The following is a 14,533-nucleotide window of genomic DNA, read 5'->3' as shown; positions in this document are numbered from 1 at the left end:
CTCAGAAAGGAATGAAAACAATAATTGTCTGATTGCTGCTCCTGTGTTTGCTGCTTTGGAATGTGATCTGGACATTGTTTACCAACAGGTGGATATTTGATTGGTTCCATGTGAATTATTTTCAATCAATGACCAATCACAGCCAGCTGTGTTGGACTCTCTGGGTCAGTCACAAGTTTTTATTATTCATTCTTGTTAAGCTTTCTGATGTATAATTTCTCTTTCTTTAGTAAAGTTTTATTATAGCATTCTTTAATATAAAAGAATATAATAAATCAGCCTTCTGAGAACAAAGAGTCAGATTCTCATCTCTCTCCTCATCCTGGAGACCTCACAAGCACCACAGTCCCAGTCTAAGAATTTTGGAATGCTTTCCTGTGCCTTGCACCTTTGTCTTGCCCCGTTTTTGTATTTCAGTCAAAGTAGAAAGGCTCATGAGCACAGCAGAAGAAAGGGGGGAGCATCTGCTTGTGGGAAACTCTCCTTCACTGCCAGTGACAACAATAATAACAAGAGTAATGACAATTTCTCCAATTTTTATGGTGAGTAAGAGCTTTAGCAGGAAACCTGGATGATACTGTGTCTGTACAAGGCAGGTCTTGCATAAACAAAATTAAAAGATAAAGAATCTTGGAAAAAGATAAATAATTTCCAGAGAGTGTTGTTTTAAGCTATGTGACACCATGCCTTAGAATAAAGATGAGAGATGCATTTTAGTATATTCACTGTATGACTTTTCATCCAAACAGAATTTGATTTTGCTGCCTGTTTTGTTGCATAAAACTGGAAAGAATGATCACATAATATGCTAGGTATTAATTCTGTAGTTATAAATCAATGCATTATATTTTTTCTCCTAGGAAATGAAAAAACACATTTTTTATATATTATAATATGCCACACATTATGAGTCTAAGTATGCTCTAAGGTACACCAATACTGTCTGTAGTACTCTAGCTCTTCCCAGTCTTTCTTTTTTTGTGGGATAGCAGATGAACCAAGATGACCTCATGCTACAGCTTTGCTTCTCTGAAAAAATGAAGCTGTCAACAACATAGGAAAAGTCTGGTAACCACAGGAAACAAAATGTTCACAGGAGCTGGGCTGAGGCTGTGGAGCTTGCTGCCAGAAAAAATAAGAGTGACCAGCACATGTGCCACTCTAAACACTCAATGCAAGAACCCAATTATTCAGAGTAGCTTTCCCTTGATAGTCCTTTCAAGCACCCTTAGACTAAGTGCTCTTTTGGTTGTTAGACAGTGAAAAGCTCAAAAATGTTCAGAGGTTATAAAAAAAAAAAAAAAAAAAAGGCAAGCTCACACATAATTTCCCTGGAAAATGGCTAGACATTACAGCAACAGTCTGATACAATCCTGGATAAATAGATGGTTACTAAAAAAATAAATAAGGCAGATAATTTCTTCCTGTCTGTAGGAGTGGCAGGCAGCACTTTGAAACATTTCTAAAGCCACATATGATCTCTCAAGCCCATTATAATCCATTTATATGTATTATTATTGCTTATTGCCTCTCCAGAACATATGAATCAAATGTGCATTGGCCAGTTAACTGTGTGTCTGTAGTAAGCTCATGGCATGTGTTTCTCCTAAAAAATGCTGTCTAATGGCATGCACACCTGCAGCTGATGATCTCCCATACCTTTAATTTTGCATACCTCTTGTATGGTTGTGTGCAAAACTGACTGCTCCAATTAAGTTAATTGAATTTAATTACCAACAAGAATATTTCCATGTATTTATATTTTATGCTTCATGCCCATCTTCAGTAAAGTTCACTGAAGCGCTGACTTGTGATGAAGATGGCCCCTAAAAAAAGTGTTGAAATAAACATTCAGTTTAAAAGATGCTTTTCCACTTCCCAAACTGGCTTGTGGAAACAGCTGCTAAAAGTATTCAGATAAAGATTGCTGTCATGATCACTATGTGGTTGATATTAGAGAGTGGAAGAGGGTGAAATCTTCCCAAGAGATGCTTTTGCCTGAATTAATCTAAACACAGGAATATCTGATTTCACTCATTCCATCGAGTGTGGAAGACATATGCTGCAAGATGTGTATGGTATTTGGATGTTAGTTTGGGGTTAGCCTAATTCTCCTTCTTCCTGAGTCTCATACCAAAATCAAAGCTACAGAAGATGCAGACTGTGTGCTGAGGGGAATGGGAGCTGCTGGAGCCATTGATGGACAGTAGCTGACAAAGCTCCCAGCAGAGCCATTCATTTCTGGTGGAGCAGGTCTGGCTCATGCCAGCCCTGATGCTGCAGCCCTGAGCAGCCCTTTGATTTTGGCTCTAGCAGCTGCTGCTGGCTCTTTTCCTTCCATGGCCAGACACTTGAATTCCTCTTCCTTTTCTTGCCAGCTCAGTCTTCTGACTGGCCATGTGATTCAGCTGTTGACTTGGGCCAGTGCTTAACCATTTGTGCAGGGCCACTCTTGGTGTGTCTGCAGTTCCCGTGCAACTGAAGACCCTGTTAGGTTTATAACTATTTATATCAATTTTTATTATTGTCATCGTTTATTCTATATGTTCTATTCCATATTCTCTATTATATAATTATTATATGCTATCTATTATAGATATCCATTTTTATCTATTCCAAGACCGATAGGGATCCAGCCAACAGAATGATCATGTACTTCATCCTGTCAGGAAAAAGTGAGTATATTCCTTTCCTGAAACAAACTAATTGTGCTTTTTGTTGTTACCAACAAGGATATAATTGCAGCTGCACAAATCAATTTTCTTAAGACCTAAGAAAGCTGGCAGGGAATCCTGGAAAGCCACTTCTGATCTGTGCAAACCCCAGCAGTGAAGAACTTGAAGGCAAATGGCACATAATTCTGTGGTAGTCTAGACCTGGAAAGAAAGAAAGAATTGAAGTTTAAAAAAATCACCTCTGACATAAACAGTGTAAAAGCGTAACTTTTAAATAAGTAATGTCTCAGTTTATTTGGTTATATACGTTTTCATTTGTCTATTTGTATTTTTCCATATACACAGACACAGACACACACACACACACATATATATATATATATATATATATATATATATATATATATATATATATATATGGAGAGAGAGACTAATCTAAAATACCTTTGAGGACTGAAAGCTTGCTCAGTGGTGGTAGAACCAGACAGGCAGTCTCCAACTGCTGGCTCTACTTAAAATAAGAAATCTTCAAAAGATGCAGTGGTGTGAGGCAGTACAAAATATCAGGGGAAAAGCATAAGTAGACGTGATATGTTTTCCAATTTGCTGGCCAGCAGACTACCTGAGGACAGATCCCTGCTGAAAGGATCCTCAAATATTTTGTGCTCCTCCTTTCAGGAGGGGAGGCACAGGGACCTGAGCCGGAGTAGAGCTTTTAAGAGGCTCACCTTCATCCTGACCTGTTTTTTCCCTGGCTTCAGGCAATAAAACAAGAGTTCAAGTGAGCCAGAGCTTGAAATCTGAAGACCCTTTGGCACTGGTTAAGCTTGGGATAAACGATTGCTAATGGCACAATTATCACTCGAAGTCACAGGAGATAATCCTTGTTTAACTTCTAAAAGCCGATGCTTTGTGTTGCTCCCCACAAAAAGGGGAAAAAAAAGTTAATAATTCATCCATTCAGGCCTGTATTGTAAAAACTCCAGTGTGGTTAAGCAGTGCTTACAGAGTAAAAATGGTGAACTAAAGAAAGACGAGTTATTTAATAGCTGGGGACAAGGATTCGGCTCCCCAGACTCCCTGTGGTAACACCAAGCCTAGAGGAGAGAAAGTGATTTTTGACAACAGCAGTTCCTGAAACAGGCTGTGTAAACCAGAAACACAAAAAGAGAATTTAAGATAAAGGGAACAAAGACATCACACAGCTACACACACACAGAAAGTGTTTCCAGCTACTTTAGACCTGGAAATGAAGTGTTCTGTCTCTGAAGGTGTTAAAGTGCAGCGTGAAGCAAAAAGTTAATATGAGGCAAAATTAAATGAAAGGGAGAGGCTTTTCTGAGCATTTGCTATAAAATCTGAACACTAAAAACACCCTGTTATCTTTTTCAAATCTTTCATAATTAAAAGAATGCAAGCACCTAATTATAATGTTAACTTAATTTGAATAACCACATTTAAGGACTCAGCGTTATCTGTCAATGTTTGAACCACAGAATTTTATTTTAATGGTGGTTTAGATTAATGTGCCTCTGATGAATTGAAGGTGTAACAATGGCAGATCAGTAGACTTGTGGTAGAGATAAGGGATTATCTGTAAGAACAAGGTGATAAAGATTTCCGGTCAGGTTCACGCAGACTAAACTGATGTGACAATTTAACATGAAAACTTTTCACTTTGCATGTTACAGATCTTATCCACTCTGCTTTGAAAGGTGTAATAGCAGGATAGAGACATTTTATGGGTTTGCTACGGGCACTGTGGGAATACTAGCAAAGCTCATGCAGCTAATACTGGAATGTAAAGGCACATTTACCAAAGGATGGCTTTTAAATGGGCAAATTTGTCCTGATTTTACTGTTACTGGCACCCAGGCTAGCTGGGTTAAAACTCAGCTCTGTTGGTTCTGTCCCCAGGTGTTGGAATGAGGCCTTTGCTGACTGCACAGTGACATGTTTGAGATGAGGACAAGCCCTTTCTCTCTGCTGTGTGTGCACGTAGAGGCAGGAATTAACTTCTGTTTCTGTAGTGCACAGCAGGCATGTTTGTGGCACTGCTTCTTTATCAGATATCTGTTTGTAAATAGGATTCTTTCCATTATAACATAATAATTCTTTCCATTATAACAATTTAAAATGTATTAAAAAATCCCAACCACACAAACAAAGAAATCACCCAAAAAATCACAGCCCAAACCAGAACAAACTACCAAAAATAGGACAGTTATAGAAGCTGATAGAAGTGATGAATGTGCTACTCAGTGTTTATCTGCTTACCGGATAGCCATTGATTTTTTTTAGTGAGGACAATTATCCACTACAGTGGAGCTTTATTTAAAGACTTTTAACTCAGATTTCTGGAAACTGAGTGATATATAAATCTTGGAATCCTTCTCAATGATTTATTGTAATGTAACATTTGCTGCAATAAACTACGCCCTCAATTAGACCTGAGCAACTCCATTAACTTTAATTATATCATGGTTGTAACTGAGAGTATAATTTAGCCCTCTGGGAACAGAATATACAATTAAAGCTCCACAGTGCAGAACAGGCAGAAGACATTTGCCCTTCAGCTAGAGCTGTCAGGGAAATTATAGGTTGTTTTGGTTATTCTCTCCAACCTTAACAAATCCTATTAATGACGTAGTTACAGCGTGTGGTGGTTGGTAGAACAAGTACTGTTTGTCCTTTTTGTCTTGGTATCTTGCAGGTGAGCAGAGAGCAGGAATTTAAGCTCTTGGGCACTGATTTTTGCTCAGGGAATAGGAGAACAGGAGCTGAGTGAACAAGATGAGTGCCTCAGCAGCTCTACAGCAATTGTCAGCTGTGGTTCAGGACCAAGCCCAGCCAGAGGATGTGGAGGGCTTGGAATTGAGGGACTAAGAAATAATGTGTGGTTATTTGACATAATCCCGCAGTAACAAACTCTGGTGTTGCAGAGGGGAAAGCAAACAAGATCCTGTGATAAGAATGAACCAGTTTTTCATCCCAACTGCTTCAGCAGAAAGCAGAGTTGACAGTGTTATTAAACTATATTGATAGCCTCTTCTACTCCTTTCTATGTGACTGAGGAAAATTAGCTTTGCTTGTAAGAATAAGAAAGAAGAATTTCTTTTTTGCATTTCTTATTTCCAAAGAGAGATGCCAGAGGGAACTTTTAGCCAACATGCAGGGTTATTTTCATGTTTGCTTTTGGTTCATCTTCCCAAGATATATGGGTTTGTTTGTCAGTATTCACATCTGGTGGATTTTGAGGGCTTGAAATCAGTGCAAGATAAACCATGAGGGCATTGGAAGTTGAAGTCCCCATGGAAAGGCTAGAGAACAGTTGGGGACCATCATGAAAAGCAAGCCAAAAGCACTGAGGCTATGCTAAACCCTAAATGAGGGTGCCCAGGAGACAGCAAAGCCCATGGTGTTCCTGCAGGCTTGGCACTTGAGTTTCATAATGCTTTTCCATGGCAATCTCAGCTCAGTCTCAGTCCATGTGCCCTCCAAGTTCTTGCAGTTTTCATGTCAGAAAATTCTTCAGGGAAGGATCTTTGTGTCTGATTTTTGACAACTGGCACTGGCAGCTCAGGCAGGTCCACACAGTTTCCTCCCATTGCCAAATCTACACTCTCTGCACCCAGATCTCACTGACATGCATTCACAAAGGAGCATGATAAAGGATTTCCCTCAGTGCCCAAACACAGCAGCCTGCCTACTTCAGGAGTGAAATGTTTTCACTATTGGCACCCAACTCCTGTGCTGAAAGTATTTTCTACTTTCTTTGTCAAGTAAGGAGCTACTTTCCACACCAGTGCAATTTGTGCGTACCTCCCACCCTTGAGTTTAAGGCTTTCCTCAAGTAAGTTCCAAGTTTAGCTGAAGTCCTGCTAAAATGATTAACAAAACACAGCTCCTTGTGATGTCCTCTTTTCAGTCTTCCATGACTCAGGGAAATTGCTGTAGTGCTTCACTACTTGCATCTGAAAGTCCTGAAGAGTCAGATTGGCTCATATTGAGGTCTAAGACTTGAGAGGAAGCCTAAAATGATGACAAGGCTGAAGAAAGTAACATCTAGGTTAAAGACAAACCTCACAAACCCATCTAAAATGTGAATATCTCCACTATATAGAAAACGTATGTGGCAATGTAATCAATAGGGAAAAAAAGATTTATTTAGGAGTAGAACTTCCACCCATTGGTTTAAATTATGTGGTGGAAAGAAAACAGGGGGAAAAGAGAAAATTTTGATGAGGCAAAGAAAAACTTCTTAAAATTTGTGAGTCTATGGAAACTTTTCAGTTATTATATTTAACAGAATTGGCCTGAAAATTTGTAATGAAAAAGACCATTTGTAAAATTCGAAATGAGCTGTGAAAATAGCACTGTGCTGAATAACACTTAGGAAATCCAGGCTGCATTTTTTTTTTCTGGAGTAAGAGCCAATTTATTTCTCTTTTCATAACATTAATCTTCCAATTTTAAAACAATTTACTAAATACATAAAGAAAAAGTACAACAGGCATATTCAATGCTCTTGCCTAATGAGCTGAGTACATAATTTCCTGCAACATATGCATTTTTACATATTCTTAATATAATAGTTAAATGAGGAACTTGTCATTACTAACTCTCTTGCTTCCTTTCATGGCGGTGCATCTCTTGGTGAGGACCAACACAGAATAACTGTGCTCTGGTACAGAAGAAGAGAAGTGGAGGATGGTGTGAGTATGCCTTTTAATTGCAATTTGTACCCTTTAGTTCATGTGTTGAAAGGGACAGCAGCTTCTTTATGCTACTTGTAATACTGTGAGAGTGGCTGACCACTCCAAACTGAAGTGGCAAACTGAAAGAAGCCCCACAAACTTTGTAATTAGGGTAAGAATGCTTAATAGCATTTTGTGGATGGGGTTTTTCACTGCCTTGTACTTGCTGACTGTGTGAAATGCTGTACAAGTGGAAGGTGCTGTGTCCCCTCTGTGTAAATGACTGTCCAAGCTGAAAGCCCTGCTGTTTGCATGCTGTAACCTCACTTGCAGTGCTTAAAGACAAGGCTGGGCACTGCCTTGCAGAGCCAGGTCGAGGAATGTTTGACAGAAGAAATGTCTCTAGCAGTGTTATATGGCTCTTGTTGTCTTTATTGTGGCTGATTAGAAAATCCCATGTAGATATTTCATAGCTGCTGCTAGACTGATTATCATAGAATCAAGGAATGCTTCGGGTTGGAAGGGACCTTAAAGACCATCTAATTCCAGCCCTCTGCCATGGACACCTTTTACAAAACCAGGTTGCTCAGAGCTCCACTCAACCTGGCTTTAACACTTCCAGGAGCAGGGCAAATTCTCTGGGCAGTGCCTCACTACCCTCACAGCAAAAAACTCGTGTATATCTAACCTAAATTTCCCCTCTCTCAGTGTGAAGCCATTCTCCCTTGTCCCATCACTAAAGCTCCTGATGCAGGGTCCCTCTCCCATTTCCCTGCAGCCCCTTCAGATACTGGAATGTTCTCTGAGGTCTCCACTCAGTCTTGTCCAGGCTGAGCAGACCCAGGTTTCTCAGCCAGTCCTCATCAACCTTGTGACCCTCCTCTGGACTTGCTCCAACAGTCCTGTGTCCTTCCTATGTTGGGGACACCAGAATTGTACTCAGTGTTCCAGGTGGGGTCTAGCCAGAACAGTACATAAGACTTTTAAGAAAGAGGCTCATTGCTGTAGATATACTCTAGATATGTTCAAAAAAAAAAAAACCAAAATACAGAAAACAAAACCCAAACCCTTCCTACGATAAAGTGTTGAAAGTGATCCTTTCAAACAGTGTTAGAAATAATTTCTCCTTCTAAATATTCAAAACTTCACCTATTTTAAGATATATAATGGGAGATAAGCTCCTGTGAAAGTGAATGCCATTTTATTTTCCTTGGGAATTTATCTTTATTCTTTTTTCATGACATTTTGTCCAGGTTAATGGTATCCTTGCAAGAGAGCAGTGTGCATGTTCCTCAACATGGGTGGGGAGTCAGATTGCCAGTTATTTAAATGGAACAACGGTTGAATTAGCAGGTTAGATGAAAACCAGATTATCATAATACATAAATTACATGACCACTTCAGAGTGCGTGATGCTGAATTGCTGTTTGGATCTGCTATCAGGTCCTGAGACGTTTTGTGTAAAATGCTGATTTGTGCTTGGCTGCTGGCTATGATGCTTGCACATGGGGCAGGGAGAGGAACACAGAGTACTCCCATGCTCAGAGCACTGTGCTTCTCTAATTCTGCGGTCTTTTCTTGGATGTGACACCTAGAGTGGGGCAGATCACGTTTCCACTTAATGATCTGCAGGATGATATGCTGTGTCTTTTTGGCTAGTCTCCTTTCTGATGCTTAACAACTCTATACACACAAAACCAGGACAAGAATTTAACCTACTCTTTGCCATCCATCAAAAGAACATGAATTGCATCTATTGAGTGTAGGAAGATTTGCCAGGGGAAAAAAGGAAATGGTAGAAATTGTAAACCAGCCAGGTGCAAGCTGGCTGCCTAAATGAATGTGGCTCATGCCTAAGTGGGCATGAGAGTTTGTCTGCAGACATATTGGGTGGTCAGAGCCTCACCTGAATTGTATGGCTTGGAATCAGAAATATCTCCATTTTCCTCCCTGAATTTACTCCAGACTCATGCAAGTGTAACTGAGATAAAATGTTAATTACAGACTCTCAGGATCTTTCTTATTTCAGGGCATCCAGGAGCTGGGACATGGGTTTGCTCATGTTGGAAAATGAGACTGTTCTAGCAGTCTGGCCTGGTTAAGAGCAGTGAAAGGGCTCTGTGCTGATTTAATTAACTGGCTCATTTCTAAGAGAACTTAAAGGCTCTGTCTAAGTGGAACAGTAAATCTGGTCTGTATGAAGTCTGGAGGCAAGGTTTGTTAATTGTTTTTCCCTTGGAAATCATGTTGTCTGGCAGGTGGCATGTACTCAACCCTCATCCTGACATGGATCCTGGGCAGAGTGGAGTCAGGATGCATCTGGGACTGGTGAGTGATTCCAGGTCCTCTACTTCAGACCCAGACCTTCAGGAACTTCATCTTCTAATATCAGGCTTGTGATATTATTGCTTTTGGCCTCTAAAAGTCTATTTTTGGCTGTGTCAGGTGTAGCAGCTCTCTTCTGCCCTGTTCATGTGCTGTAATTCTTTTGACTTGCTAATTCACACCAGCTGATAAAGAGGAGTTTTTTGAGCATAGCCTTGTCATTAGGGGTGGAAGCTACTATTCATATATTCAACTTCATCTCCAAGGATGCTAGTTTGATTTTAATTCTCTTAAAACATGTAAAAGCCTAAGAAGGGCCTTGTTGGATCAAATAAGTGGAGAAAGAAATTCTGTTTAGGATGGTCATGGGGCCCTCTGAAGACCATCCCTCTCCTGTCAATATTCACAGTTGTTTCACTAGGAATTCTAGGGGATACATCCATGACATCTGTGCCAGTTGTAGTGATACTCCTTCTTGTATTTGGTAGCACAAAATGTTTCAATTATAGTTTCAAATTTGACTAGATATATCACAGTGAGTGTAGGTGGTGTTTGGGATATGCCCTTTCATTCTCAAATTCTATGCAAATTTTTAAATTTTGTGTTATAACTGTGTTATAACTGTTATAAAGTCTTATTCAACATTTTATTTGGACTCTGAGCACTTGCCAAATATGTCATACTCAATTCTAGTTCTCTGTTAGCAAAATGCAATTGAGCTGCACTGTTGGCATTGTTGGGCAACTGTGCCTTTCTCATCTCATCCTCTTTCTCCTGTGTAACAATGCAATGGCTTTCCTTTAGGTTTATCAGCTGTGTTTCCCATGGCTCTCTCTCTCTCTCTCCAGAGTCAAATGCTGCCTCCACTGAAAGATTTGAGAAGAGGGAAAAGAGGTTGACAGTTAAGAGTTCCTGAAATGGTAAAATCTCACAGCCTGTATGAACTTTCTCTCTGTGGTGTTTTCCTTGTCTATTCATGACAATTCTGTATTTTCCCATAAGTACCTCCAAATGGGTGTCTACAATGTGTTCTGTACATCAGGTTTTGTTTGACTTGTTGCTTCTCTTTTAAACAGACAGGGAAACTTCAAGAAGACTCATTGCCATATGTACACAGGCTAATTTTCGCAGGCCTTCTGATTCTTCAACCCTGCAGCTTTCTATTCCTCTCTCTAAGTAATGATGAGCTTGATTATTTAGTTAGTTGAGGCATTTGCTTTGTTATGATTTCATCTTTTGAACCAGGGGCAGCCTGAAGCAGCAAGGCAAAACATCTTGTTATAATTTGACCTTTTTATCTCCCAGAGGAAAAAAGTGTTGTCCATCATCAAAAATAACAGTACTGGCCTTGTTCCAATCCAAAATATAGCTTTACTCCTGAATTAATGTTGAAAAAGAGTAACAGAAACATTTTTTGCAGGAACACTTGTAGTGACACAAGGAAAAGTTGGTAGCATGGACATGGTAGATTAAAACCTGAAGTGCTTCAAAATAGTTTGCAGAGGCAAATAATGCAACAGTTGCTTAAGCTTATTTAATTAATATTTCACAGGGCACACAGCATTGTAAGAAAAGAAGAGAAGCACTAATGCATTAAACTGTCTCAGGAGGTAGTCCTTGATAAAGAACCTCTAGCTCTGGCACAGAAATAAATGTTGAGGGGTAAAAACAAAGCAAAAGGAAAGGGAAGGATTCTGTCCCAGAAAAACTTGAAACTGGCACTCTGGGTCCAAAGGAGGAAAAAAGAAAGGAAAAATTATCAGGAGAGAATGTTTGTGAAATAGGAATAAGAACTAGTACTGTTGTGGAAGGTGAAGAGGATTGATAAATATTTGAAAGCATCTGTATGAATGCAAGATGCATGACAAAAGAAAAAGACATTAGGAATACACAAAAAGCATTGGCATCATTAATGTAACTGGAACTGAGAAGGGAAGCAAAAAAATGTGCTAGGGATGATTGTTTAGCATAACATATAGATCATGCAGGGGGGAAGAGATGGGAGAGAAGGTTTGGAAATAAATAAAACTGAGGATTGTGGAAGAACATGTCAATTGCTTGAGAAAGACATATGCATGATTAGAAACTCTGCCTAGCTTTAGCTCCCACTGTCTGTAAGAATGTTTCCAATTTTTAATGGTTTCTAGGGCATCTAAATAGGATGGCTTGGAGAATGCATTTCCCTGTAAAAGAGCTGTCTCAGAAAAGCTGCAGCTGTCCTCACATGGTATTTCTGATCCAACAGCCCTGTCGTTTGTGTCTGCTGAACTTCCCAGGGACTTGTGGCACCCCCAGATTATCAGAGGGCAGGTGAGTGACTCATAAACAGCAGATCACTGACTGCTGAAGGTTTTGGTGAGGAACACTCAGATGGGAAAAGACTAGGGGCCATCATGTATCATGACAGCTGAAGTCCACCTGAGGCCTTTAAGAGGATAAAAAGGACATGAGGGTTTCTGTCATAGCATTTTGGTGTTTTTTCAATATCCTAGTAGCATATTTCTGTGATAGTATTTCAGAATGAAAGTGGTTTTCTTCCCATGTAGTAAATTCTTAGAAAATACTCAATCAAATATTCAAAGAAACAGTGCAAATTTCTTGGAACAAAATACAGATGAATCTAAGAGCATCCAGTCACATCAAATTGTAAGGAGCTACTTCTCTTAGAAAGGATGTTTAAAGTTGATTAAGCTTTAGTGACTGCTGAGCTGTGTTGCATCCTCCCCACTGGAAGCTAAAGAAGCAATTAAATTTAAAAGCTTTTCATTGAATCTGATTTTAAAACAAATGGGTGAAAGTTCCAGACAACATTCAAAGAGCTGGACCTGAATTGTCACTGAAGGATTTATTAGTGTGGGTGGAGCCCCATGCAAATGCACTTCTTGACATAGTTTTGAGTCTAAACTCTCCATCTAGTCCTTAGCTTCCCATTCCAGCTGAAACTCCTCTAAACCTGACCCTTGGCCATGACTTCAGACTTGGAGGAATTGCCCTGTGCTGTGGGCAATTTTTACCTTTTGGGTAATAAGGTAACATTCATATTTTGGTATATATAAATATTACCTTACCTTACCTTATATTACCTATAATATTTATCTATATTTTGGGTAAGAAGGTAATGTTTACCTTCTGGATCACCAGTGGGGCACAGACTTTCCTTATTCCCCATCTCTGCTCCCAGCTCCTGATGTGGCCTTGTCTTATCTTCTTCACACTCAGCTTTGTAACATTTGCAGTTCTGCTTCTTTCTGGAATGACTGAAATTTGGCTTTGTGGCTTTTTGATGGTTTGGTGTGTGTTGCTTTTTTTTTTGTTTTTTTTTTTTTTTTTTAATTAAATTTATGCTCATCTTTTATGCCTGTGGTTTTGCATGCTTAGCTATGCAGAGCAGTTTACTTTGTCTGCAGTTGCAAAGGCTTCCACCAGGTCAGAGGTTAATGAAATAGTTGCTATTGATGTGGTATTTTTCTTAATGTACTGAGGAATATGCAACATGAGTCTTAAAAAGATCCAGCATTCTCTGATTGCTAAGGCTGCAACAATCATTGTAATATTTGCCACTTTTTATTTTTAACAGTGAAACAGGCATAATTGTGGCAGATGCTATATCCTTTTGCCAAGAGAAATGACAATGTTCTCATCTTTTTGTCTCTAACTAATTTTATTTCCTTTCTGAGAAGCCATATTTAGCAAATTGTTTGAGCATTACAGCTCAAATAAGGCTTTTACCTTTTATAGGTTTTAGCTTTTCTAGTTAGACCATTTTCTGGGGGATTTCAGCTGCTATAGAATGTTTCAGGTTTTAAGCATAACAAAACAAAGACATATTTTCTATATCTTGAGAATACTGTAGCTCTCCAACAATCTTAAAATAATTGTTGCACCTCATATTTTCAAGTAACTGGCAGGAACAATAATCTTCTACAGCTTAGTACACTCTATTAAAAATGAGTAATATACATATTGATCATAATGCTTCTCTTAGCTGATGAGGCATCTCTTGGGGATGAAACCACAGTACCATATGGCTTTAATGTACTCAATATAGTTCTCCAAATAACCACTATAAATTATATTTCAGAATTATGATGGGCAGCAATAGATTTAGTCTTCCAAGCAGTCAATAATAGATCATGACTGTAGGTAAGAAATTCATTATGCCCAGGATGCAGTATTTAAATAATTAACAGCTAACTAATCTGTTTTGTAGCTGTGGTTTGTGACACTTGGAGTTGCACTAACTTTAACATTCCATGATAAAAATGGGTGAGTAATGCACCCAGATAATTGAAACTGATACAGGAAGCAGAATGCATTTCTCTAGAAATGTAGCTAATGTCATGCAATACAATTCCCTCCAAAAGAATGAGATCCAGCATCTTATTGCAATTTTAAATGTAAATTTTAAATGGAAACATTCTTCTGAATATGAAAGTGGTTTACTGCCCAATTCTGGCAAAGGGTGATGTAATAAATAGCCGAATTCAAATTTAAAGCAAAGCTAAAGTTGTGGTGGTGTAGTTTGCCAGGATTATATTATACATTTTTTGTCAAATGTTTATTTGTCAACAAGTTGAGTCATTAAAACAAATAAATTTAAATCCCTGTCTGGAACAAAACCCACTCCATGAAATAAGCAGTATTACCTGTTAAACACTAACAGCAGTACTCTTGTTTCTGACATTACCAGCTGGCGGAGACCACAGTGGCCTTTTAAAATCTAAACCCAGAGGGAATAATTCCGAGACTGAGTCATCAAATTTGGAATACATGCCATATCTGGACTCAAATACCAGTTTCTGGCTCTGCTCTCCCTTGTTGAGAAGGTAAGGAAAT

This window comes from Melospiza melodia, chromosome 5, assembly GCF_035770615.1.
Source record: "Melospiza melodia melodia isolate bMelMel2 chromosome 5, bMelMel2.pri, whole genome shotgun sequence".
NCBI lineage: Eukaryota > Metazoa > Chordata > Aves > Passeriformes > Passerellidae > Melospiza > Melospiza melodia.
Note: the sequence above shows the minus strand (reverse complement) of the source record.